We start from the raw sequence: 27,984 nt of genomic DNA, 5'->3' as shown, positions 1-27,984 counted from the left end.
AATTTAGTCTAGACATAAAGTTAAAAACCGTAGAAGAATACCAGGCACACAAATCTCTGTGGATTCGATCCCTAAATAATACAACAGATTAGCTGTGCACTTGCGGCTTTCTTTTGTTTTGTTAAGGGTAAAACTTGTTCCCTCACGTAGTTGACACACTCAGCACCGCATCAACCACAAGACCCCAGAATCCGATTTCCCTTTGCCAAAAGCTACACTTACTGAGCTTGGCGAACAGCTTATGCTCCCTTATCCGATTCATCACGGTGAACCGCGTGTTCTTCCCGACTCTTGGAGTAAACCAGTATATCATCAGTAAAGATGATTACAAATTCATCCAGGCAGTCTCGGAACACGTTGTTCATCAGCTTCATAAAGGCCGCAGGAGCATTAGTCAGCCTGAAGGGCATGACTACGAACTTGAAGTCACCATACCTTGTCCGAAAGGCGGTCTTCCTTACATCCGACTCTTCTATGGGTATCTGATGATAACCCGAAGCCAAGTCGATCTTGCTGAACCAAGTCACCCCTCGAAGTTGGTCCAAAAGCTCGTCTAATTATGGCAAAGGATACTTGTTCTTCACAGTAACCCTGTTCAGCCCACGGTAGTCGATACAAAGCTAGAAACTCCTAACTTTCTTTTTAACGAACATCACCGGTGCACCCCACGGTGAACTGCTCGGTCGAACAAACCTTTTCTCCATTAGGTCGTTTAACTGCTTCTTCAGTTCAGCCATCTTAGCCAGAGCCATCAGATACGGTGCCTTGGATTACGGCGCCGTTCCAGGCTCAAGTTCGATGGTAAACGGATCTGACCGTGCAGGCGGTAAACCCGTTAATGCCCTGAACACATCCTCGAACTCATTTACGACCGGAATACTGCCCAGCTCCGCATCCGGTCCTACCTCGGCGGTCGTGATCGTAGCCAGGTACGCCTCACACCCCTTCTCAATCATTTGGTCAGCTTGCATTGCCGAGACAATCAAGCTTCCCTTAGTCGGTCTGATCCCCTGATACTCCAAAATCCCTTCCGCGGTCTCGAACCGAATTCAGCCACGACAACAATCCAGATGTGCCTTGTACTTCCCGAGCCAATCCATGCCAAGGATCACGTCATAAGACTTCACCTCGCAAATTTCCAGATCCACTGGCATGTTCCGGCTGCCAACCATTACCGACACATCCTTGACCTTACCGAGGGTAAACATGACCTTTCCACCAGCCGCCTGGACCAAGCCATAGTTATCCCCCGGTTCCCTGCAAAATCCACCTTTTCCGACCATGTTCGGATTCACGAAGCAATGAGTTGCTCCGGAATCGAACAGAACATGGGTTACCACACCACCCATGATCAAGGTCCCTACACAATCACCTAGATTGCTAAGCTATCCACGCAACACTTAGGATTTTCACACAGAAAATTTTGCTAAGGTAAGTGATAGGACTTACCAGTGATCGGACGTGACGAACTCGGATCCTCTGCGGTCTCTTCAGCTACAGCATAGACCCGCGGCGTCACGGCCTGACTCTTTTCTAGAGGCGCCTGTCCTTCACTCGGCCTTTTCCGAGTGTGCTGCGCGACTTGCATCAGTTCTGGGCACTTCGGCTTAATGTGCCCAGCCTCTCCGCAATGGAAACAAACCCTCTCATCCGATCCGTTTCCTGGGTTCTTTCCACGCTTGTCCTCTTCCGGACAATCTTTCACCTTATGCTACATGCTTCCGCATCGAAGACATGCACCCGACGCGCGCCAGCTCGCACGTTTCTCCTTCCCAGCGGTCAAACCAGCAATACGACCTGTTGGTGCTTTTCCCGACAAACCACCTTTCTTTGATCCAGCCGCAGCATGACTGACCAACTTAGCTTCTTCCGCAGAAGTTGCTTCCAACAGCGCAGCCTTTTCCACTAACTCTGGAAAGGTGCGATAGTCTTGCATCTCACAATGCTTCTTCAGATCAATCCTTAGCCCACGAATGAATCGCTTGATCTGAGTATGCTCATTAGCCATTCCCCATCCCGCAAACTTTTTCAGCTTGTTGAACTCGGCTTCATACTCCCGAACCGACTGTGATCCTTGGCGCAGGTCCAAGAAGGTACTCTCCAAGCGATCATGCGCCTCAGGAGGGAAGTACTTAGCCTTGAACAACCCACGAAAATCAGCCCACATACCGACTCGCTCCCTTCCAACCGCACCACGCCACCACATGTGCGCATCACCCTCAAGATAGAGCACGGTAATATCTTTTCTGTACTGTTCCGGGCAGCGGATCGACTCGAAGTTCCTCTCCAGACGGTCGATCCATTCGTCAGCCTCAATCGGCTTTGTTCCTCCGTTCAAGAATTTTGTACCCAACTTCTGCATGTGGTCCATCACCTTCAGGTAAGATGGGACCCTTACACCGGCAACTCCCTCATCCGCTTCAGTAGGCGGATTCACTTGCACGACTCGCAGTGGTGCCATTGGGGCAGCCGCAACAGCCGGCAATCGTGCCGACACCTGGGTTAACAAACCCAACACCGCTTCCAATCCAACCGGGGCAGCAGCAACGTTTGGAATCGCCCCAGCCGCATTCTCGGCATTCCCCGCAATGCTCGCATTCGGATCCACTTGATCCTGATTCCCACCCGCAGCGTTTCTAGCCGCCGAGTTCTCACCATTAGCATGACGTCTACGATCACCTCTTGCCATCTGCAAAGGTTCAATACTCTAATAAGTTAGCCGGCAAACTAACTTAACACCACAGACAAACATTATCAGCCTTACCGCGGAACTTTGGCTTTGGAAGGATGGTTTACCCACTAACCCACTTATGCTACGACTTAGTCCTAGAACCGACCCCGCTCTGATACCAACTTGTAGCACCCTAACCCGGATTTTCGTTTTTAACTAACACTTAGTCAAATTTTCATCCGAGTTTTTACTTAGCATTTTTCGCATTAGGTTCGTTTAGACAGTTTTAGCCGTGCATAAGTAGATTAAAAACAAAATACTTGAATTAAATCGAGGTTCTCAGTACGATGATCGTTCGCATATAAGCTAATACATCGATTAAGACCTTAACTACCCGATCCTACCATCCATCCCAATCCAGTCTTAGTCCACACGCTGATTAGACCTCTTTACCTGCATCCACAAAGGAGGCATAATCAAACAGAACTGCTTAGTGAGAGCGGTCATCCCGTCTCCTCGAGCCAAAGTATAATCGGCCAAACTTCATTCAGCTCGGGAAAATTTGATTCAGCTCGGCAAAATTTGATTTAGCTCGGCAAGAGCTTGACTTAGCTCGGAATCACCTGACTGAACCCAGTTTCACCCGGCTAAACCCATTTTCTGACTTTTCTCAGTTTTTTTCCCGAACACGAGTGTTACAAGTCTCCCCCACTTATGGTGAGACTCGTCCTCGATTCTCTACTCTTCCTCGGCTTTTCTTTCTTCTGTTTCGGTTGCTTCTCAAACTGATATACTCATATTTTGTCATGTTTAGGATTGCATTTTTGTCCAAATATTGAGTCTCATGCATACATTTAGGTAGTTTTACATATATTTGTCTTTGCTTTTGTCTTTAGTTAGGAATTGCATTAGGTCCTAGAGGGTCCTGCATTTTTGGAGTGTTCTCAGGTAATTTGGAGACTTTTGGGAGCAACTTGGAGCTGGGATCATGGAGGAAACCTCACCTGTGTACAGCAACTCGGACAGATGGTTTGGTGCAGACAAAACCCTCACATTGATCGCGTGGGACGAAGGACTTGCAATGCGACTCAACCTCGGGTGTCTGCATCAAGAATCAAGTAGAATGAGTCTAGTTTCCGGAACACTTGGAATTAGACAAATTTAGAGCTGTGAACCGGGAGATATCGCCATCGGAAGGAACACATGTCTCGCGGCCCGATCAGGTCTTACGCGATGCGCCTCAAAGAACCGGTGGAACGGAGCCCTTGCCGACGTCATCTGAACCCAAACTCTTCATCAAAGTTGGTGATGATAGAGTCACGGTCTCAGAAAAGGTCGAATCATTGGATTTGGAGTTGTGAGCTGTGAGTTACGGAAGGAGAGAGACAGACATATCAGCCAGACGTCTAAGAGTGGATAAGGTGCTAAGTGTCATGATTTGACACGGTGATAACGCCACGGCCTGAGCTTTCCCGTGGCAAAATATGTCAACTCTCGGGATTTGACACGGTTACCATGCCACGGCCATGCACTTAGCCGTGGCAACCTCCAAGGTTTGCTAAAAGAGACAAAAGAGCATGACACGGCCTTGAACCTGACCGTGGCAATCACCGAATCATCAACACCTTGCCACGCCCAACATGACACGGTCCAGATCAAGAACGTGGCAATCAAAGAAGTTCATCACCCAAACCCAGAAAAGAAGAGACACGGCCACTAGACATGGTGTAAATCAAGCCATGGCAACCTTGATCATGAAGAATCTGTCCAAGAACTTTGACACTATCAGTTTGCCACGGTCTGGCCAAACATCATCTGACCATGGCAAACCATACCACTATCCAACTGAGCCGGGTCAATACCCAGTTTATCCTTGGCTGACCCGGTCCATTAGCACTTAGTATATATAGCTTTTTGGAGAAAACCCTAATCATCTGATCTTCTACTTAGTTTTTTCTCTAGTTTTCTTTCCTTTTTAGTGTAAAAATGTTTTTGATTACTAGATATCTGAAGGATTACATCATTCTAAGCTGTTTCTTATCAATTACTCATCTCATCTAAACTCCTAATCATGATTAACACCACCTCTTGCAAAGGAAATGGTGTGTTAATCATGATTAGTCAGTAGTCATCTTTTAAGCTTCTATGTGTGTAGATTAGGGTGCTTAGATGATCGGTTTATGATGTTTAGTTTCTAGATTCTCATTTCCTTTCCTTAGGTAGCTGCTCTTAATGCTAGATCTTTGCACATCACTCTGATCTAGACCTTAGTCATTTCTCCACCCACAAGGTGTTTGATGAAATGTCTGAATGAGCTAAGCTAAGGGTTTATGCCTTTTTCATCATGGGAATGATTTGTTAAATGCATGAATGACATATTAGAACTGTTTCTTAATGCTCACTGATTCATATTTCACAAATGATGATTTGGTTTGAAAGTGGATTAGTGTAGAGATTAATGCCTTCATAAGAGGATTAGTCTAGATTTGAGTTCTAAGTTAATTGGTTTTGAGATCATGTGATTGCTTGTTGCTGCTTTCTGTGTAAGATTCGGTCTCTTTGAAATAGAAACCGTTTGGTCATTATTAGACTTGATACTTTATGCTTGTTGATTGCTTGATCTTGCTTAAGGTGAATTAATCTTGATTAAGTGATTTACAAAGAGATTATTGTCATGAGAGTGAATTAATCTGCTTTTGAAGTCTAGACTAAAGAATAACTTGCATTGCATTATTGTTCTTAGTATCATGAATTGATATCTACAGCACCCTAATCAATGATCACATCTAGAGGTTTAGCTTTCTCTTTATTTTGAATTTGAGTCTTGTTTTGTTGTCTTGTTGCTTGTTCTTAAATTACTGCTTGTTTTTGTTTGTTTTATGTTTTAGATCACCCTGTTACCAACTCATCTGCTATTTAGACTTGAATTAAGATAGCTCCTCATAGTTCTAGTGTCTAGAATCTCTCCATTTGGATTGATACCTCAAGTGCTACAATGACATGAGTAGTTGAGGAATTGATCAAGGATTGAAAAATTCCTACTATCAATTTGGCGCCGTTGCCAGTTGGAGAGTTCATTCTAGCATTAGGACTTTGGATCTTCTTGAGATCAAGTCATTGTTTTCTTTTATTTTACTAAGCATTTCTTTTTCACCATGTTAATGTATATCACTAAGAGCATACATCTCTTTGAGATGATGAATTTTCTCTTTTTCATTGTTACTAACTTGTCTTCCTTGATTCTCTTGAGCTTTGAAAGGTACCAAATTCACAAGAAGAGAAATGGAAAGACACGTTCTATTGAGCTGTTGGAGATAGACATCCACAAGAGCATTATTCCAGTCCCAAAACCTCAACAACAGCCACACCTTCAAGCACTGCCTCCAGCACTGACCCAAGCTCCAAAGAAAACGCCAACAGTTGGAAGCTGTGACACTCCTTGTAGTCATGGAAAGAGGTATGGAATTCACCCTCCTCCAATTGAAGCTGCGGCCTATGAGATCAAAGCAAGCTTGGTTAGGTGGATTCAAGAAACTGAGTTCTTGGGGTCTGGCATGGAGAATCCATATGATCATTTGGACTGCTTTGAGAGGTTGTGTGACACATTTAGGACTGGAGGAGTGCCCCGAGACAGTATCAAGCTCATCTTGTTTCCATTTTAACTTGGAGAAAAGGCAAGCAAATGGGAGAGTAAATTCTTGGGATGATTGCAAGATGATCTTCCTCCAAAGGTTTTATCCCATACAAAGGACTATCCAAGCTATGAAAGACATCTTGGGCTTCAAACATAGAATCCATGAAACCTTTTATGAAGCATGGGAGAGACTAAAAGGCTACACTAGAGATTGTCCTCATCATGGGTTCCAACAAGAAGCTATCCTTAGTATCTTCTATTGGGGAGTTGATAGAGAGCATAAATGGACATTGGATACAGCTAGCAATGGGCGTTTTGCAACTCTTACCATAGAACAAGGAGAGCTACTTGTTGAGAATTTGGCCAAGAGCAATGAAAGATACAAAGAGCTTGATACTGAAGATTGTCAAGATGGTAAAACTGAGGTGGAGCTTTGTTTTCATCAAGAGTCTGTTCCACAAGGGCAATCTGCTTCAAAGCCTCAAGAAATGGAGCTGAACAGCATGTTCCAACAACTTCTGAAGGGACAAGATGAGCTCACAACAAGAGTAAAGTGTTCATACAATGACCTCCACAACAAAATAGAGAGTTTAACCTCTCAAGTGAATCACATGGAGAGCAAAGATCATGAAGCTGCTATAAAAGGAGATAGAACGTCTACTCTATAGTCCACAAGAAGACATTGCTCCTAGAGGTCTTTCTTCACAAGACAATGAGGACATTGAGCAACTCAGTGGAGAGGTGACCCTTGGAACTGAAGTTTTAGCTATAAAAGACGTCCATGGAGCTTCTAGAGACAAAGTTCAGATTGCTGCTGAAGAAAAGGCCGAACAACAGCTTCAGAAAGAAGAAAAAGCTATTGACCCGCCAGCTTATGTGTCTCTAAGTCTCTGTGACGAGTTTCAAAACTTTGAGATGAAGTATGTGGGGACTTGTGGAATGAAAGAGAAGGATCAGCCTTTTGCTGCTTGTGAGAAAAAGAAAGAACACCAAAGAGAGCTTGATCTTGAGTTCATTGATGGTGAGAAGTGCTTTAGTGATGATGAGGATTGCTTGGAATCTCCACCTCCTACACCAGGTGAGAAAGAGATCAGCAACAATAAAGGCAATGGTTCAGAGTACAAAGACAAGAGCCCAAAAAGCATTAAACCATTCACTCTTGGGTCTTCTTCTCAAGTCTTAACTCTCACTCCATGGAAGTTTGATGGTTGAGCTGTGGAATACAAAGTTAAAGGCAATGGAAGATCAAGACCATTTGCCAAAGTCAGAGCTATCCTCACACAAGAACTCGTAGACAAGGGATCTGATGGTGTCCAAGAGCTGATGAACAAGAACCTCATGCTTGAACTCATGGACATGACAAAGAGCATCAAAGCTCCTCCTCTCCCTCACTAAGAAAAGAGTATGAAAAGTCAAACTTAGTGACTTAAAACAAAGTGCTCTTGGGAGACACCCCAAGCTTATCCTTTGTAAATATTATTTTTAATGCTTTCTTTTGCTGTTTTTAGGATGTTTTGATGTGTCTTGTGGAGTGTGTTCAGGTTACAGATGACCTGGTGTTCTTTGGCCTCAAGGAATGGTGGACAAGATGCAAGGAAATGCAAAATTTGGCTAAGTTCACAGTTTACCACGACCATGAATCATTGCTTGAACAAGGCGTGGCATGAGGCTTTTTCTTGGATGCCAACCTTCGGTGATTGCCATGGGGAGATTGCCACGCCCAGAATTGAACCGTGGCAAGTTGAATTTTGAATAGACCACCATTCGGCTTTTGCCACGAGAGGAATGCCACGGGTAGATTCAAGGCGTGGCAACATGTTTTAAGGTAGCAGAACCTTTGGCTTTTGCCATGGTCTCTTTGCCACGGTCACATCCAAGCCGTGGCAATGTGTTAGAGGAAGAACAAAAAAATGCCACGGGCTGTCCAGAGGAGCTTCCAGACCATGGCAACAGGGGGTGGCAAGAGGAACAATGCACAAAAACGAGCTCCAGCCCTCACTACAAGCACGTTCAGATCAGTGCAAGGAGCAGCATCAAAACTAAGACACTTCCAGTGATGTTTAGCCCCCTGAGATTCACAATTCCACTGCTCCCTTCCATCAAAAACAAATCTGGTAACACTCCAAACTCCTTGTACATATGCATCTAGTTCTTTATTTCTCATTTTGCATCTTTCTTGCTTTTGCCTTTCACTCCTCTCTTATTCTTTTATAACACAAGGGACTGTGTTATTTAAGTGTGGGGGAGGGATTTCGTGTTTACTAATCATGTTTATTCTGCTCTTATTTTCCTTTTCACTTTGAGTCTCATTTTGCATTCATCTAAGTGCATATAAAAACCAAAAAAATGGAAAAATCTGAAAACTTTTCACAAAAAAAATGCTTATGTAGTTGCATTCACATTTTAGGTTGAGTCTAGTTTGCATTTTCATATAGGTTGCATCATATGCAAATGTGAGTAATGATAGATTTTTTCTTGAAGAGAGCATCATTTTAAGAGCTTGGTCCCTTAAGGCATTGCAAAACTGGTATGAAATCAAGTGTGAACCATGTTTTGAACTGGTGTCTCAATACTTTTGTACTAGCTGAATCAAGTTGTGAATAGCCTCAACCTTGCTTAAGTGAGAACCCTTGAATTTGATATCTAATTATCATGTTTGTGCATATCATTGTTAATTCATGGGTACCACCACATACATATTTGAGCTTTCTTATCCCTTTTTATCACTTTTGCTAGCTCAAATAGCTGATCTCTCATCTTGAGACAGTTCCATGCCTTTAGCCAAACCTTTCTTTGAAGCCTAAACACCCTTCTTGTGTGCATGATTTGTGAGGCCTTGTTTCTAGTAGACTTGGTAAAAAGTGTTGGGTTTAGAGCAACAAAGATAGTGCTGCATGTAGATACTAGTCCAACATCAAGGGCTAGTCTAGGTTTAGGTGAAAGTGAGAGCATTGATTTTGAGTGTGTGAGCTGAAAAGAAAAAAATCTGAGCGATGAAAGTGGAAAGAACCGGATTGGTTAGGGGAATGAATGCTTAAATGAAAGAAAGTGAGTGTGTGCTGAAATGTAAAGCTCATGTGTTGAAATGAAAAGAGTCTCATAAAAAGAAAAAAAAAAAGAGAAAAGATTCAAAAAGAGGCTGAATTAAAGAAGAGCTTGTGTGTTAAAGAAAATATACTCACTAAGTGGTTGTTAAAGAAAGCATTCCCCTAAGAGATGAAATGAAGAGAGTGATGAGAGCTGATTGAGTGTCAAGGATAAAATGCCATTTGGGGTGAGTAGACTAGAGAAAGAATCTTGAGAGGTTTAAAGTTGAGTGTGAAAAGCATTTTGGTGTGGGGTAGATGCAGTTCTATCTTTGTATGCATCCATTGCTTTTTACCGTTAGCATTTTACTAAAGTCTACTAATTTTTGAGTGATCCCCTTGCATGGAATACCAGTTACTTGATTGAGATCATTTTAATCTCAAAACCCAGTCCCAAGCCAAATGAATTAACTTGATTTGCATGAACATGATCCACTTGAGACTTTAAATGAATGTCAAAAGGTTGACGTTAGGAATGCTTGTGAAGGTTTGTGCTTGAGTTTGGTTCATTTGGTGACAAGTATGGCTAATTTTTATGAGTAAACCAGTTTGCATTGCAGTCTAGAATTGGTAACTTGAACAATGAGCTTTGAATTCTTTTTAATGATGATCTCTCTTTAAAGAAATATGAACTCCCATGCATTCAACCTCTCTCTCCCATTTGTTCTTGTTTGCTTGAGGACAAGCAAAGGACAAGTGTGGGGGAGTTGATATACTCAAATTTTGTCATGTTTAGGATTGCATTTTTGTCCAAATATTGAGTCTCATGCATACATTTAGGTAGTTTTACATATATTTGTCTTTGCTTTTGTCTTTAGTTAGGAATTGTATTAGGTCCTAGAGGGTCCTGCATTTTTGGAGTGTTCTCAGGTCATTTGGAGACTTTTGGGAGAACTTGGAGCTGGGATCATGGAGGAACCCTCACCTGTGTACAGCAACTCGGACAGATGGTTTGGTGCAGACAAAACCCTCACTTTAATCGCGTGGGACGAAGGACTTTCAATGCGATTCAACCTCGGGTCTCTTCATCAAGAATCAAGAAAAATGAGTCTAGTTTCCGGAACACTTGGAATCAGACGATTTGGAGCTGTGAACTGGCAGATATCGTCATCGGAAAGAACACATGTCTCGGGGCCCAATCAGATCTTACGCGATGCGCCTCAAAGAACCGGTGGAACGGAGCCCTTGCCGACGTCATCTGAACCCAAAATCTTCATCAAAGTTGGAGATGATAGAGTCACGGTCTCAGAACAGGTCGAATCATTGGATTTGGAGTTGTGAGCTGTGAGTTACGGAAGGCGAGAGACAGACATATCAGCCAGACGTCTAAGAGTGGATAAGGTGCTAAGTGTCATGATTTGACACGGTGATAACGCCACGGCCTGAGGTTTCCCGTGGCATAATATGACAACTCACGGGATTTGACACGGTTACCATGCCACGACCATGCACTTAGCCGTGGCAACCTCCAAGGTTTGCTAAAAGAGACAAAAGAGCATGACACGGCCTTGAACCTGACCGTGGCAATCACCGAATCATCAACACCTTGCCACGCCCAACATGACACGGTCCAAATCAAGAATGTGGCAATCCAAGAAGTTCATCACCCAAACCCAGAAAAGAAGAGACACGACCACTAGACATGGTGTAAATCAAGCCATGGCAACCTTGATCATGAAGAATCTGTCCAAGAACTTTGACACTATCAGTTTGCCACGGTCTGGCCAAGCATCATCTGACCGTGGCAAACCATACCACTATCCAACTGAGCCGGGTCAATACCCAGTTTGTCCTGGGCTGACCCGGTCCATTAGCACTTAGTATATATAGCTTTTTGGAGAAAACCCTAATCATCTGATCTTCTACTTAGTTTTCTCTCTAGTTTTCTTTCTTTTTTAGTGAAAAAACGTTTTTGATTAAGAGATATCTGAAGGATTACATCATTCTAAGCTGTTTCTTATCAATTACTCATCTTATCTAAACTCCTAATCATGATTAACACCACCTCTTGCAAAGGAAATGGTGTGTTAGTCATGATTAGTGAGTAGTCATCTTTTAAGCTTCTAGGTGTGTAGATTAGGGTGCTTAGATGATCCGTTTATGATGTTTAGGTTCTAGATTCTCATTTTCTTTCCTTAGTTAGCTGCTCTTAATGCTAGATCTTTGCACATCACTCTGATCTAGACCTTAGTCATTTCTCCACCCACAAGGTGTTTGATGAAATGTCTGAATGAGCAAAGCTAAGGGTTTATGCCTTTTTCGTCATGGGAATGATTTGTTAAATGCATGAATGACATATTAGAACTGTTTCTTAATGCTCAATGATTCATATTTCACAAATGATGATTTGGTTTGAAAGTGGATTAGTGTAGAGATTAATGTCTTCATGAGAGGATTAGTCTAGATTTGAGTTCTAAGTTAATTGGTTTTGAGATAATGTGATTGCTTGTTGCTGCTTTCTGTGTAAGATTCGGTCTCTTTGAAATAGAAACCGTTTGGTCATTATTAGACTTGATACTTTATGCTTGTTGATTGCTTGATCTTGCTTAAGGTGAATTAATCTTGATTAAGTGATTTACAAAGAGATTATTGTCATGAGAGTGAATTAATTTGCTTTTGAAGTCTAGACTAAAGAGTAACTTGCATTGCATTATTGTTCTCAGCATCATGAATTGATATCTACAGCACCCTAATCAATGATCACATCTAGAGGTTTAGCTTTCTCTTTATTTTGAATTTGAGTCTTGTTTTGTTGTCTTGTTGCTTGTTCTTAAATTACTGCTTGTTTTTGTTGGTTTTATGTTTTAGATCACCTTGTTACCAACTCATCTGCTATTTAGACTTGAATTAAGATAGCTCCTCATAGTTCTAGTCTCTAGAATCTCTCCATTTGGATTGATACCTCAAGTGCTACAATGACATGAGTAGTTGAGGAATTGATCAAGGATTGAAAAATTTCTACTATCACAAACCACTTAGGAAATTTCTCCTTCATACTTGATTCTGGCTCCCAAGTAGTTTCTTCTTCCCCATTGCAATCCCAAACAACCTGAACCGTCTTAATTTTCTTCCGGCCTACAACCTTTACCCGTTGGCCAATAATCCGAACTGGCCTTCCCACTATGGACAAGTTCTCCTGCAAGTCCGGTGGAGGTTCGGATGTAACTGAATCTTCATTCCGAACGCACTTCCTTAACTCAGATACATGGAACACATTGTGAAATGCAACCAAGGCTGGTGGCAATTCCAGCTTGTAAGCAACCGGCCCGATCCGTTCCAGGATCCTGTACGGTCCCATATTCATCGGCTGAAGCTTACCCGTCGCAGCAGCCCGGTCTTTACCCTTGTAAGTGATCTGCTTGACAAAGACTTGATCACCGACCTGAAACTCCAACTCTTTCCTCCGCTTATCCGCATAACTTTTCTGCCTGTTCTGAGCCTCTTTCATCTTGAGTTTCAAAACTCTGATCTGTTCGGTCGTCTCTTCCACAAAGTCTCGACCAAAAATGCTGCGCTCCCCCACTTGGGTCCAGCATAGCGGTGTACGGCAAGGCCGACCATACAACGCTTCATAAGGCGACATTCCAATGCTCGCCTAGTAACTGTTGTTGTAGGAAAATTCTGCCAAAGGCAAATAATCCTTCCATTTACCGCCCCAATCCAACACACAAGCCCGCAACAGATCCTCCAACGTCCTTATGGTTCGTTCCGACTGACCATCGGTCTGAGGATGGTAAGCCGTACTCATATGGACCTTTCCCGAACCGTTTCTGCAAAGCCCTCCAAAATGCTGACGTGAACCGCGAGTCCCGATCTGACACAATACTCGCCGGCACACCGTGCAGCTTGACGATCTCATCCACATACAGGTTAACGAGTTTTATCCCACTGGGTAACAGGTTAAAACCCACTTTTATATTTGACACAAACATAGGAATAGTAATAGTAATAAGGAGTGTGGGGCAATGATTGTTTAATTATTTAAAACAAGAGACATAAAATTCATGCAAGAATATGGCAAAAGGCTTTCATTACCATTCTCGAGAACTTGACAACTTATAGGCACATGCAACTATCTTCTAAATAATATGATATTAACATGGTTCTAAATAATATGATATTTACATGGTACTGATCCATTAGTGGACTTTCGTTTCTATTCAATAGCTTAACTCTAAAATCTTTATAAATTAATTTGAACGTTTGTAATACCGGTTACAGTTAAAGATCAAGACATCTCTTTTGAATGTAGCAGTCCGAGACATGTTTTTTGACTTCAAGTGTTAACCCGACATAAGAATCTTTTGAGAGAGAAAATTTCAACCTACCAGATTCGAACCAGAGACCTAACGATATTCTGCTTCAACTACAGTCCTCCGCTCTAGTTAAGGTCGAATGTGTTTAATACTTTATGGACGTGTATATAGTTTCAACAACTGTATATATTGCCTTTAGAAGTTCTAGTTTTTGCACAAGAAAGTTTTTTATAAAACTTAAATGTAGAACCATAGTTTACGACCTGAGCAAGACATCTTCGGAAAAATAAGTTTGATTAGAAACACTAAAGAATATATAAAAGGTACGATTCAGAATGGTAGGTTTACCCTTGAGTTTTTCTCCGACCCAAAATAACTGTAAGATAAATTTAGTTTTACATATCTAGAATTTGCCTATGGTAAATATGTGCATTTTACTATGGTCAAACAAAATTGAAGGCTTGAGCAGAAATGACCACAAGTTTTAGGAAGTTCCACTACAATTTTTTTTATCAAAATGAAAACACTAGAATCATCAAAATTTTAAAAATCTTCTTTGTCAAAAAGCCATATATAAGTAAGACAGTCTAGATTTAGCGATGGAACAAAAAGTAATTTATACCAAAGGTTTCTATGAGAAACATAAGCTGTTACAATCTACTCCTAGAAACTTCTCTATACAAGCTATAAGCAAAGATGCATACGAACAAATAGTTTTGAAATGACAAGTAAAATTGCATGCATGAGCAAAACATTCCGACCTACCGGATTCGAACCAGTGACCTAAGGATTCTCTGCTTCAACTACACTCCTCCGCTCTACCAAGTGAGCTAAGGTCGGCATTGTAATATAATACTTTATGCATGCATATCACTAAAATTCTATAATCTTATCTTACGTATACAAAGAGTACCATACAAAAGTTTAGCTAAGCACTCCTATGCTATTCAGTTTTATGGCTGTTTGATTTAAAGTACTACATTTTATTACAACTTCCATGAAAATAATTTCTAATAGGTATTATTTTCAAAAGATCTTTCCTAGAACACATTAGAAAAACGTGAACGGTAGGATTCAAACCTGCACGGGGAAAGCCCACATGATTTCTAGTCATGCCCGATAACCACTCCGACATATCCACTTTTTTTCCTTGGAGTGTTAACCCGACATAAAAACCTTTTGAGAGAGAAAATTCCGACCTACCGGATTTGAACCAGTGACCTAAGGATATTCTGCTTCAACTACAGTCCTCCGCTCTACCAACTGAGCTAAGGTCGGATGTGTTTTATACTTTATGGACTTGTATATAATTTCAAAAACTGTATATATTGCCTTTAGAAGTTCTAGTTTTCACAAAAGAAAGTTTTTTATAAAAGTTAAACGTAGAACCATAGTTTAAGACTTGAGCAAGACGTCTTCGGAAAAATAAGTTTGATTAGAAACACTAAAGAATATATAAAAGGTACGACTTAGAATAGTTGGTCTACCCTTGAGTTTTTCTCCGACACAAAATAACGGTAAGATAAATTAAATTTTACATATCTAGAATTTGCCTACGGTAAATATGTGCATTAGACTATGGTCAAGCAAAATTGAAGGGTTGAGCAGAAATGACCACAAGTTTTAGGAAGTTCCACTACAATTTTTTAATCAAAATGTCAACACTAGAATCATAAGACTTTTATCTTTCTTCTTTGTCAAATATCCATATATAAGTAAGACAATCTAGATTTTGCGATGGAACAAAAAGTAATTTATACCAAAGGTTTCTATGAGAAACATAAGCTGTTACAATCTACTCCTAGAAACTTCTCTATACAAGATATAAGCAAAGATGCATACGAAAAAATAGTTTTGAAATGACAAGTAAGATTGCATGCATGAGCAAAACATTTCCGACCTATCGGATTCGAACCAGTGACCTAAGGATTCTCTGCTTCAACTACAGTCATCCGCTCTACCAACTGAGCTAAGGTTGGCATTGTAATATAATACTTTATGCATGTATATTCTACAATCTTAACTTATGTATACAAAGAGTACTATACAAAAGGTTAGATAAGCACTCCTATGCTATTCAGTTTTATGTCTGTTTGATTTAAAGTACTACGTTTTATTACAACTACCATGAAAGTAATTTCTAATAGGTATTATTTTCAAAAGATCTTTCCCAAAACACTTTAGAAAAACGTGAACGGCAGGATTCGAACCTACGCGGGCAAAGCCCACATGATTTCTAGTCATGCCCGATAACCACTCCGGCACGTCCACTTTTCCTTTACTGGAACGTGATTCGGATATTTATCAAGGTATTATACTCTATTGTCCAGCCATATTGTGCTAGCTTTTTGAAGGATAAGTAGAAGAGTCTAAAAAAGCTTATATACAATTCAACAACTAAAAGAAGAAGAACAGAAACTAAATTCTATATTAGAAAACCATTAGCGAATGTAAAAAAAACCCACTTTTATATTTGACACAAACATAGAAAAAAAATAGTAATAAGGAGTGTGGGGCAATGATTGTTTCAATTATTTAAAACAAGAGACAAAAAATTCATGCAAGAATATGGCAAAAAGCATTCATTACCATTCGAGAACTTGACAACTTATAGGCACATGCAACTATCCTATAAATAATGTGATATTAACATGGTTCTAAATAGTATGATATTTACATGGTACTCATCTGTTAGTGGACTTTCGATTTTTGGTTTCATCAATAGGCTTAACTCTAATATCTTTATACATTAATTTGAACGTTTCTAAAACCGGTTACAGTTAAACATGAAGACATCCAAAATCCAAATTAATCAGGGAAAAATTAGTTTCTTGTAAGTTTAATGATATCTCTTTTGAATGTAGCAGTCCGAGACATTTTTTCCGACTTGTAGTGTTAACCTGACATAAAAAACTTTTTGAGAGAGAAAATTCCGACCTACCGGATTCGAACCAGTGACCTAAGGATATTTTGCTTCAACTACAGTCCTCCGCTCTACCAACTGAGCTAAGGTTGGATGTGTTTTATACTTTATGGACTTGTATATAGTTTCAACAACTGTATATATTGCCTTTAGAAGTACTAGTTTTTGCATGAGAAATTTTTTTATAAAAGTTAAACGTAGAACCATAGTTTACGACTTGAGCAAGATGTCTTCGAAAAAATAAGTTTGATTATAAACACTAAAGAATATATAAAAGGTACGATTCAGAATGGTAAGTCTACCCTCGAGTTTTACTCCAACACAAAATAACGCTAAGATAAATTTAGTTTTACATATCTAGAATTTGCCTATGGTAAATATATGCATTAGACTATGGTCAAACAAAATTGAAAACTTGAGCAGAAATGACCACAAGTTTAGGAAGTTCCACTACAATTTTATCTCAAAATGAAAACACTAGAATCATAAGACTTTTATCTTTCTTCTTTGTCAAATATCCATATATAAGTAAGACAGTCTAGATTTTGCGATGGAACAAAAAGTAATTTATACCAAAGGTTTCTATGAGAAACATAAGCTGTTACAATCTACTCCTAGAAACTTCTCTATACAAGATATAAGCAAAGATGCATACGAACAAATAGTTTTGAAATGACAAGTAAAATTGCATGCATGAGCAAAACATTCCGACCTACCGGATTCGAACCAGTGACCTAAGGATTCTCTGCTTCAACTACACTCCTCCGCTCTACCAAGTGAGCTAAGGTCGGCATTGTAATATAATACTTTATGCATGTATATCACTAAAATTCTATAATCTTATCTTACGTATACAAAGTGTACCATACAAAAGTTTAGCTAAGCACTCCTATGCTATTCAGTTTTATGGCTGTTTGATTTAAAGTACTACATTTTATTACAACTTCCATGAAAGTAATTTCTAATAGGTATTATTTTCAAAAGATCTATCCTAGAACACATTAGAAAAACGTGAACGGTAGGATTCAAACCTGCACGGGGAAAGCCCACATGATTTCTAGTCATGCCCGATAACCACTCCGACATATCCACTTTTTTTCCTTGGAGTGTTAACCCGACATAAAAACCTTTTGAGAGAGAAAATTCCGACCTACCGGATTTGAACCAGTGACCTAAGGATATTCTGCTTCAACTACAGTCCTCCGCTCTACCAACTGAGCTAAGGTCGGATGTGTTTTATACTTTATGGACTTGTATATAATTTCAACAACTGTATATATTGCCTTTAGAAGTTCTAGTTTTCACAAAAGAAAGTTTTTTATAAAAGTTAAACGTAGAACCATAGTTTACGACTTGAGCAAGATGTCTTCAAAAAAATAAGTTTGATTAGAAACACTAAAGAATATATAAAAGGTATGACTTAGAATAGTTGGTCTACCCTTGAGTTTTTCTCCGACACAAAATAACAGTAAGATAAATTAAATTTTACATATCTAGAATTTGCCTACGGTAAATATGTGCATTAGACTATGGTCAAGCAAAATTGAAGGGTTGAGCAGAAATGACCACAAGTTTTAGGAAGTTCCACTACAATTTTTTTATCAAAATGTCAACACTAGAATCATAAGACTTTTATCTTTCTTCTTTGTCAAAAAGCCATATATAAGTAAGACAGTCTAGATTTTGCGATGGAACAAAAAGTAATTTATACCAAAAGTTTCTATGAGAAACATAAGCTGTTACAATCTAGTCATCGAAACTTCTCTGTACAAGATATAAGCAAAGATGCATACGAACAAATAGTTTTGAAATGACAAGTAAGATTGCATGCATGAGCAAAACATTTCCGACCTATCGGATTCGAACCAGTGACCTAAGGATTCTCTGCTTCAACTACAGTCATCCGCTCTACCAACTGAGCTAAGGTTGGCATTGTAATATAATACTTTATGCATGTATATTCTACAATCTTAACTTATGTATACAAAGAGTACTATACAAAAGGTTAGATAAGCACTCCTATGCTATTCAGTTTTATGGCTGTTTGATTTAAAGTACTACGTTTTATTACAACTTCCATGAAAGTAATTTCTAATAGGTATTATTTTCAAAAGATCTTTCCCAAAACACTTTAGAAAAATGTGAACGGCAGGATTCGAACCTACGCGGGCAAAGCCCACATGATTTCTAGTCATGCCCGATAACCACTCCGGCACGTCCACTTTTCCTTTACTGGAACGTGATTCGGATATTTATCAAGGTATTATACTCTATTGTCCAGCCATATTGTGCTAGCTTTTTGAAGGATAAGTAGAAGAGTCTAAAAAAGCTTATATACAATTCAACAACTAAAAGAAGAAGAACAGAAACTAAATTCTATATTAGAAAACCATTAGCGAATGTAAAAAAAACCCACTTTTATATTTGACACAAACATAGAAAAAAAATAGTAATAAGGAGTGTGGGGCAATGATTGTTTCAATTATTTAAAACAAGAGACAAAAAATTCATGCAAGAATATGGCAAAAAGCTTTCATTACCATTCGAGAACTTGACAACTTATAGGCACATGCAACTATCCTATAAATAATGTGATATTAACATGGTTCTAAATAGTATGATATTTACATGGTACTCATCTGTTAGTGGACTTTCGATTTTTGGTTTCATCAATAGGCTTAACTCTAATATCTTTATACATTAATTTGAACGTTTCTAAAACCGGTTACAGTTAAACATGAAGACATCCAAAATCCAAATTAATCAGGGAAAAATTAGTTTCTTGTAAGTTTAATGATATCTCTTTTAAATGTAGCAGTCCGAGACATTTTTTCCGACTTGGAGTGTTAACCTGACATAAAAAACCTTTTGAGAGAGAAAATTCCGACCTACCGAATTCGAACCAGTGACCTAAGGATATTTTGCTTCAACTACAGTCCTCCGCTCTACCAACTGAGCTAAGGTCGGATGTGTTTTATACTTTATGGACTTGTATATAATTTCAACAACTGTATATATTGCCTTTAGGAGTTCTAGTTTTCACAAAAGAAAGTTTTTTTTATAAAAGTTAAACGTAGAACCATAGTTTACGACTTGAGCAAGACGTCTTCGGAAAAATAAGTTTGATTAGAAACACTAAAGAATATATAAAAGGTACGACTTAGAATAGTTGTTCTACCCTTGAGTTTTTCTCCGACACAAAATAACGGTAAGATAAATTAAGTTTTACATATCTAGAATTTGCATACGGTAAATATGTGCATTAGAATATGGTCAAGCAAAATTGAAGGGTTGAGCAGAAATGACCACAAGTTTTAGGAAGTTCCACTACAATTTTTTTATCAAAATGTCAACACTAGAATCATAAGACTTTTATCTTTCTTCTTTGTCAAAAAGCCATATATAAGTAAGACAGTCTAGATTTTGCGATGGAACAAAAAGTAATTTATACCAAAAGTTTCTATGAGAAACATAAGCTGTTACAATCTAGTCCTCGAAACTTCTCTGTACAAGATATAAGCAAAGATGCATACGAACAAATAGTTTTGAAATGACAAGTAAGATTGCATGCATGAGCAAAACATTTCCGACCTATCGGATTCGAACCAGTGACCTAAGGATTCTCTGCTTCAACTACAGTCATCCGCTCTACCAACTGAGCTAAGGTTGGCATTGTAATATAATACTTTATGCATGTATATTCTACAATCTTAACTTATGTATACAAAGAGTACTATACAAAAGGTTAGATAAGCACTCCTATGCTATTCAGTTTTATGGCTGTTTGATTTAAAGTACTACGTTTTATTACAACTTCCATGAAAGTAATTTCTAATAGGTATTATTTTCAAAAGATCTTTCCCAGAACACTTTAGAAAAACGTGAACGGCAGGATTCGAACCTACGCGGGCAAAGCCCACATGATTTCTAGTCATGCCCGATAACCACTCCGGCACGTCCACTTTTCCTTTACTGGAACGTGATTCGGATATTTATCAAGGTATTATACTCTATTGTCCAGCCATATTGTGCTAGCTTTTTGAAGGATAAGTAGAAGAGTCTAAAAAAGCTTATATACAATTCAACAACTAAAAGAAGAAGAACAGAAACTAAATTCTATATTAGAAAACCATTAGCGAATGTAATAAAAACCCACTTTTATATTTGACACAAACATAGAAAAAAATAGTAATAAGGAGTGTGGGGCAATGATTGTTTCAATTATTTAAAACAAGAGACAAAAAATTTATGCAAGAATATGGCAAAAAGCTTTCATTACCATTCGAGAACTTGACAACTTATAGGCACATGCAACTATCCTATAAATAATGTGATATTAACATGGTTCTAAATAGTATGATATTTACATGGTACTCATCTGTTAGTGGACTTTCGATTTTTGGTTTCATCAATGGTTGCACAAGAAAGTTTTTTATAAAACTTAAATGTAGAACCATAGTTTACGACCTGAGCAAGACATCTTCGGAAAAATAAGTTTGATTAGAAACACTAAAGAATATATAAAAGGTACGATTCAGAATGGTAGGTTTACCCTTGAGTTTTTCTCCGACCCAAAATAACTGTAAGATAAATTTAGTTTTACATATCTAGAATTTGCCTATGGTAAATATGTGCATTTTACTATGGTCAAACAAAATTGAAGGCTTGAGCAGAAATGACCACAAGTTTTAGGAAGTTCCACTACAATTTTTTTTATCAAAATGAAAACACTAGAATCATCAAAATTTTAAAAATCTTCTTTGTCAAATATCCATATATAAGTAAGACAGTCTAGATTTTGCGATGGAACAAAAAGTAATTTATACCAAAGGTTTCTATGAGAAACATAAGCTGTTACAATCTACTCCTAGAAACTTCTCTATACAAGATATAAGCAAAGATGCATACAAACAAATAGTTTTGAAATGACAAGTAAAATTGCATGCATGAGCAAAACATTCCGACCTACCGGATTCGAACCAGTGACCTAAGGATTCTCTGCTTCAACTACACTCCTCCGCTCTACCAACTGAGCTAAGGTCGGCATTGTAATATAATACTTTATGCATGTATATCACTAAAATTCTATAATCTTATCTTACGTATACAAAGTGTACCATACAAAAGTTTAGCTAAGCACTCCTATGCTATTCAGTTTTATGGCTTATTGATTTAAAGTACTACATTTTATTACAACTTCCATGAAAGTAATTTCTAATAGGTATTATTTTCAAAAGATCTTTCCCAAAAAACTTTAGAAAAACGTGAACGGCAGGATTCGAACCTGCGCAGGCAAAGGCCACATGATTTCTAGTCATGCCCGATAACCACTCTGACACATCCACTTTTTTTCCTTTACTGGAACGTGATTCGGATATTTATCAAGGTATTATATTCTATTGTCCAGCCATATTGCGCTAGCTTTTTGAAGGATAAGTAGAAGAAACTAAGAAAGCTTTTATACAATTCAACAACTAAAAGTAGAAGAAAAGAAACTAAAATCTATCTTCTAAAACCATTAGATAATGTCAAAATTGCCAATCAATAAATTTCCAAAGGATTTTTTTTCGCTAACGAGTTTTATCCCACTGGGTAACAGGTTAAAACCCACTTTTATATTTGACACAAACATAGGAATAATAATAGTAATAAGGAGTGTGGGGCAATGATTGTTTTAATTATTTAAAACAAGAGAAAAAAATTCATGCAAGAATATGGCAAAAGGCTTACATTACCATTCTAGAACATGACAACTTATAGGCACATGCAACTATCCTATAAATATCATTAATTATATGATATTAACATGGTTCTAAATAATATGATATTTACATGGTACTGATCCTTTAGTGGACTTTCGTTTTTTGGTTTCATCAATAGGCCTAACTCTCATATCTTTATAAATTAATATGAACGTTTCTATTAGCGGTTACAGTTAAAGATGAAGACATCCAAAATCCAAATTAATCAGGGAAAAATTAGTTTCTTGTAAGTTTAATGACTTGGAGTGTTAACCCAACATAAAAAGTTTTTGAGAGAGAAAATTCCGACCTACCGGATTTGAACCAGTGACCTAAGGATATCCTGCTTCAACTACACTCCTCCGATTTACCAACTGAGCTAAGGTCGGATGTGTTTTATACTTTATGGACGTGTATATAGTTTCAACAACTGTATATATTGCCTTTAGAAGTAGTAGTTTTTGGATGATAAATTTTTTTATAAAAGTTAAACGTAGAACCATAGTTTACGACTTGAGCAAGATGTCTTCGAAAAAATAAGTTTGATTATAAACACTAAAGAATATATAAAAGGTACGATTCAGAATGGTAAGTCTACCCTCAAGTTTTACTCCAACACAAAATAACGCTAAGATAAATTTAGTTTTACATATCTAGAATTTGCCTATGGTAAATATATGCATTAGACTATGGTCAAACAAAATTGAAAACTTGAGCAGAAATGACCACAAGTTTAGGAAGTTCCACTACAATTTTTTCTCAAAATGAAAACACTAGAATCATAAGACTTTTATCTTTCTTCTTTGTCAAATATCCATATATAAGTAAGACAGTCTAGATTTTGTGATGGAACAAAAAGTAATTTATACCAAAAGTTTCTATGAGAAACATAAGCTCTTACAATCTACTCCTAGAACTTCTCTGTACAAGATATAAGCAAAGATGCATACGAACAAATAGTTTTGAAATGACAAGTAAAATTGCATGCATGAGCAAAACATTTCCGCCCTACCGGATTCGAACCAGTGACCTAGGGATTCTCTGCTTTAACTACAGTCCTCCGCTCTACCAACTGAGCTAAGGTCGACATTGTAATATATCACTTTATGCATATATATCATTAAAATTCTACAATCTTACCTTATGTACACAAAGAGTACCATACAAAAGGTTAGCTAAGCACTCCTATGCTATTTAGTTTTATGGCTGTTTGATTTAAAGTACTACAATTTATTACAACTTCCATGAAAGTAATTTCTAATAGGTATTATTTTCAAAAGATCTTTCCCAAAAAACTTTCAAAAGATTGATGGCAACCTTCAGCTCATCGAACTTCTCAGAAAGGACAACACCCCGATTCTTGATGCCGAAACAGGAGAAATTAAAGCTGTTGCGAGCCGATCTAGTGGGGGCTGATGAGGAGTTCGAGAAGATCACTACTTGCCTTAGGGGCGTACTAACCTTGAGTCCTGTCTCTAAGAATTCGGTTTTAACGAGTTGGGAGCTGATAACACCGGATTTTGACCATTTTTATGGATCACTTTTTAGGAGAGCTTTTTACACACTTTACAGAAACCGTTTTCCTTTAGCCGTTTTTATGAGATTTTTGTAGAAGATTGTTCAAGTCCGAGTTCTTCAATAGAGAAGCTTTCTTTATCTCTTTTCTTTACTGTTTTTCATTACTTTTATTAAAACCAATGATGATGTCGAACTCAGCCATGTCTGAGTAGATCCCGAGTTGGGCTTAGGGTTCCCGAAAGGGGCTCTCATAATCGATTAAGACATCTAGGTTTATAGATCTGGGATTTCGACCTGCTCTCTATTTATTCTTGTTCTTATTGCATGTATGCTTGATTGATCACCTAGTATCTGATCTAGATAGTTAGTGTTGCGAAAGTTTATATTAAGTATCAGCCCTAGAATGAAACAGGCGATTTTTCCGTAGGAGTGGAAACCTACCTGCGGCGAGATCGTGAGTATTGACGAGTCTTATGCAGCTCTTGCGTTCTCTCCCTTCCAGGGCCAGAGTGGAAACCTACTGGTCAGGGTTGCGAGAAACAGTTGGTTATGATCACGACAGTGACGTAGTCATACCGCCGTACTCTAGCTCTAGAACCAATATATTGTTATCCGTCAATCCCAATCTCTACCCTAATGTTAAAACCGATTATGATCCCTTAGAGTTCCCAAAAGCTCAGCGTTTTTAGCCATAGTTTACAATTTCCATCGATTTTTACTTGCTTTCTTAGACCTGCATTTTAATTTCCTTAGTTCGTTATTTACTTGCTTTATTTACCTTTCATTCGATATTTACTTGCCTTATTAGTCTTTCATTCGATATTTACTTGCCTTATTAGTCTTTCATTCGATATTTTACTTGTTCTACTGCTTTTCATTCGATTTCTTTACTTGCGTTTTAGGATAGATTTATTTGCTTTATTTTGCTTTAGTTTAATTCAAGAAAAACAACCAACCTTTAAAACCAATTTAGTCTAGACATAAAGTTAAAAACCGTAGAAGAATACCAGGCACACAAATCTCTGTGGATTCGATCCCTAAATACTACAACAGATTAGCTGTGCACTTGCGGCTTTCTTCTGTTTTGTTAAGGGTAAAACTTGTTCCCTCACGTAGTTGACACACTCAGCACCGCATCAACTTTTTGGCGCCGTTGCCGGGGATTTGTTTCGCTGCCTTTTGCTATTTTTCTTGTTTTAACTTCTGTTCTAGACACCTGATCTCTAGTTCTTTCTTAAAGTTTTTCTGAACTATCTTTCCCTTCTTTTGTCTTTCTCTGAGTTGCATGAATACCAGGCGTAGACCTGCAGGAGACATTCCAATTCTAGACGAGATAGACAGACACGAAAGAGAACTTCGAAGACTTAGACGAACGCAAGGAATGGCCAACGACGACCAGCCTGGAGATCCTATTAATCGAAATTTAAATATGGACCAAGAAGGGTCCAAACATGGAGAAAACGAAGAGAATGATCACATAGAAGGTGATCATGCTCGACAAGATGGAGAGGAGGATGAGGTTCTTCCAAGAAACCACCAGAACCGAGATAGAGAAGGACGTGAAGACCTTGATCCACCCATCAATGTAGCCGATGGTGACCGCCCAGCAATGCAGCCGAATGAACACATCCACCGCCCCATTCCGCCAGCAAATCAACACCGAAGACAAGCCAGGAACCATCACATAGCTGATTTTGATGCACCTACTCAAAATTTTCAGAATCGATCTGCGATTCAAGTACCATTTCCAAACCGGAATGAGTTTGAAGTCAAGCCTCAAATCATCTCATTGGTGAAGCAAAACCAGTTCCATGGAGTTCCTTCTGAACATCCAATGGACCATATCGAGCTCTTTGATGAAATTTGCAGCATGATGAGAACAAACCAAATTCCACCTGACTATTTAAAATGTAAGTTGTTCCCTTTTTCATTAGCAGATAAAGCTCACCGTTGGTTGAAGTGTTTGCCTGCAGGATCGATTACTAATTGGGAAGAATGTAGAACTGCTTTCCTGAACCACTTCTACATTAAGTCGAGGTCGAACAATTTGAGAACGAAGATCTCAACCTTTCAACAAGGGTCAACTGAATCTTTCTATGAAGCTTGGGAGCGTTTTAAGGAGTATGAACGTGATTGCCCTCATCATGGATTTCATGGATCAATCCTGCTGAGCACATTTTACCGAGGTTTGCAACCAAAATACAAACTTTCACTTGATACAGCTAGCAATGGAGATTTTGGGCAAAAGACGATAACCCAAGGAAGAGCTCTCATCGAAAATTTGGCTCAAGCCAATAGCAATGACTGTCCTGAATATGATCGATCAATGAAGCAAGCCGGAGCAGACAACAAGGAGATAACCGAGTTGAAGAACATGGTGAGCCAGCTTCTGAAGAGCAACAATCGCCCAATCCATGCTTGTGAGACCAACAAAGGCGCAGAAGATGAAGGAGCTAGTGATATCGATCACATTAATCAAGCATTTCAAGAAGAAGATGTGAACTACGTAGGAGCACTGGTGCCATACCAAAATCGCTCCAACAACAACTTCAACAACAACTTCTGGAATGCGAATTACAACAATCTCTCTTACCGCAATCCAAATGTGGAGAATCCTCAAGATCAGTACTATCCACCTCAGCAAAAACCATTCCAAAACAAGTTTCAAGGCGGAAACTTTGGAGGAATAGTACCATATCAACCGCGACAGCCATATAACTACCAAGGTACGAATTTGAATAATCAATTCGTACAACAGCAGGGAGTCACGACGAACCAGCTAGCTTCACAAATCGGTAGACTTGAACAGTCAATCCAACAACTCGTTATGATAAACGAAAAGGCATCTAAAGACGTGAACGTGAAAGTGGACTGCATGTACAATGATCTGAATGGTAAGTTTGAATCCTTATCTTCGCACGTAAAAAAGTTAGATGTGCAAGTCGCCCAGACAGCCGACTCTATGAAGAGGCAAAGTGGAGTTCTTCCAGGAAGAGTTGAAGATAACCCTAAGAAGTTTTGCAATGCCATAACCACATTGCCCGAAGAAGAGTCCGTAACCGATGGAAAGAAAGAAGAAACCCCAATCTTTGTACCTCTGTACAAGGATATCGATCCCAAGCAGCCACCGTTTAAGGTACCCGAACGATCACCGTTTCAAAGGCTTACCAAAGCCGATGATCCGGGACGTTTTGTTTTCCAGTGTTTCATTTCAGGAATCAAGTTTACAGACTACTTGTGCGATTTCGGAGCCAATGTCAACATCATGTCTAAGACATTTGCCGAAAAATTGGGCATAAAAACCTTAAGGACATCGACGGTCAAGGTTATCTTTGGAGATTCATCTCAAAAAGATACTGAGGGGGTGATTCATGATCTACAAGTTCTAGTGGGAGATAAGATTGTTCCAGCAGATTTCCAAGTCCTGGAGATGGATAAAGACAAGGAGAGGCCACTCATTTTCGGGAGGCCATTCCTAGCTACGGTAGGAGCAATAATCGATCACGCAAACCGGCGTGCTGTTTTCCTCAATGTGGACAGAAAAAGGTACTATCCTACTATCTTAGATGAATTTCCAAGTAAAGGTAACAGGCCAAAAGAGAAAGAAAAGGAGAAGCCGAAAGCTTTTGCAAAGATCAAGATCATCATTCCACCGGATGCAACAGAAACTAGTGAGGACCAAATCCAAGAGCTGATCGAAAACACAAAAAGGGTTCTGAACAACATTAAGGTCCGAAAGAAGATTAAAGGTAAGAAGATTTCTCTTCAAGGGGAAGAAGTGAAACCTCCACCAACCGGAAGTGATAAAGGCACATCAAATGGAGTGCCATTCAAATCAGCCTGATTCCTCATGCTTACGTCGAGCTAAACGACTTAAAACAAAAGCGCTTAATGGGAGGCAACCCATTTAGGTACTCTTTCTTTTAGTTTTCTTTTCCATTTTAGAATTTATGCTTTCTTTTTCTTTTTAAGTTTTAGGTATTTTATAAAACAAAAACACAAAAAAATCAGAAAATTAGAAAAACCAAAGAGAAAAAGGTAGGTCTTCAGCTGCTCGGCCCGGCAAAGACGAGAAGATTGGACAATAGGCCGCAGGAGGAAGACCCGCGGTCGCAACTGACGGGACCGCGGCAAACGGTGCATCGACCGCGGCAC

General features: G+C 38.9%; 5 non-coding genes across 5 annotated transcripts; all 5 read right to left on the bottom strand.

The window, feature by feature from the left end:
• Positions 1-6,428: 6,428 nt before the first annotated feature.
• LOC112082276 lies at positions 6,429-6,534 on the bottom strand. Its single transcript, XR_002896934.1, has one exon. It is a non-coding gene; the product is annotated as a small nucleolar RNA R71 (small nucleolar RNA).
• A 9,302-nt stretch (positions 6,535-15,836) lies between these two features.
• TRNAS-AGA lies at positions 15,837-15,918 on the bottom strand. Its single transcript has one exon. It is a non-coding gene; the product is annotated as a tRNA-Ser (tRNA).
• Positions 15,919-18,710: 2,792 nt separating this feature from the next.
• Positions 18,711-18,792, bottom strand: TRNAS-AGA. The gene has a single exon. It is a non-coding gene; the product is annotated as a tRNA-Ser (tRNA).
• Positions 18,793-20,450: 1,658 nt separating this feature from the next.
• On the bottom strand, positions 20,451-20,532 carry TRNAS-AGA. Its single transcript has one exon. It is a non-coding gene; the product is annotated as a tRNA-Ser (tRNA).
• A 5,341-nt stretch (positions 20,533-25,873) lies between these two features.
• LOC112082262 lies at positions 25,874-25,980 on the bottom strand. The gene has a single exon (XR_002896920.1). It is a non-coding gene; the product is annotated as a small nucleolar RNA R71 (small nucleolar RNA).
• Positions 25,981-27,984: the final 2,004 nt, after the last annotated feature.

This window comes from Eutrema salsugineum, unplaced genomic scaffold (genome assembly GCF_000478725.1).
Source record: "Eutrema salsugineum unplaced genomic scaffold, Eutsalg1_0 scaffold_8, whole genome shotgun sequence".
NCBI lineage: Eukaryota > Viridiplantae > Streptophyta > Magnoliopsida > Brassicales > Brassicaceae > Eutrema > Eutrema salsugineum.
The sequence above is the reverse complement of the archived record's forward strand: the minus strand, read 5'-3'. Positions and strand labels throughout refer to the sequence as shown.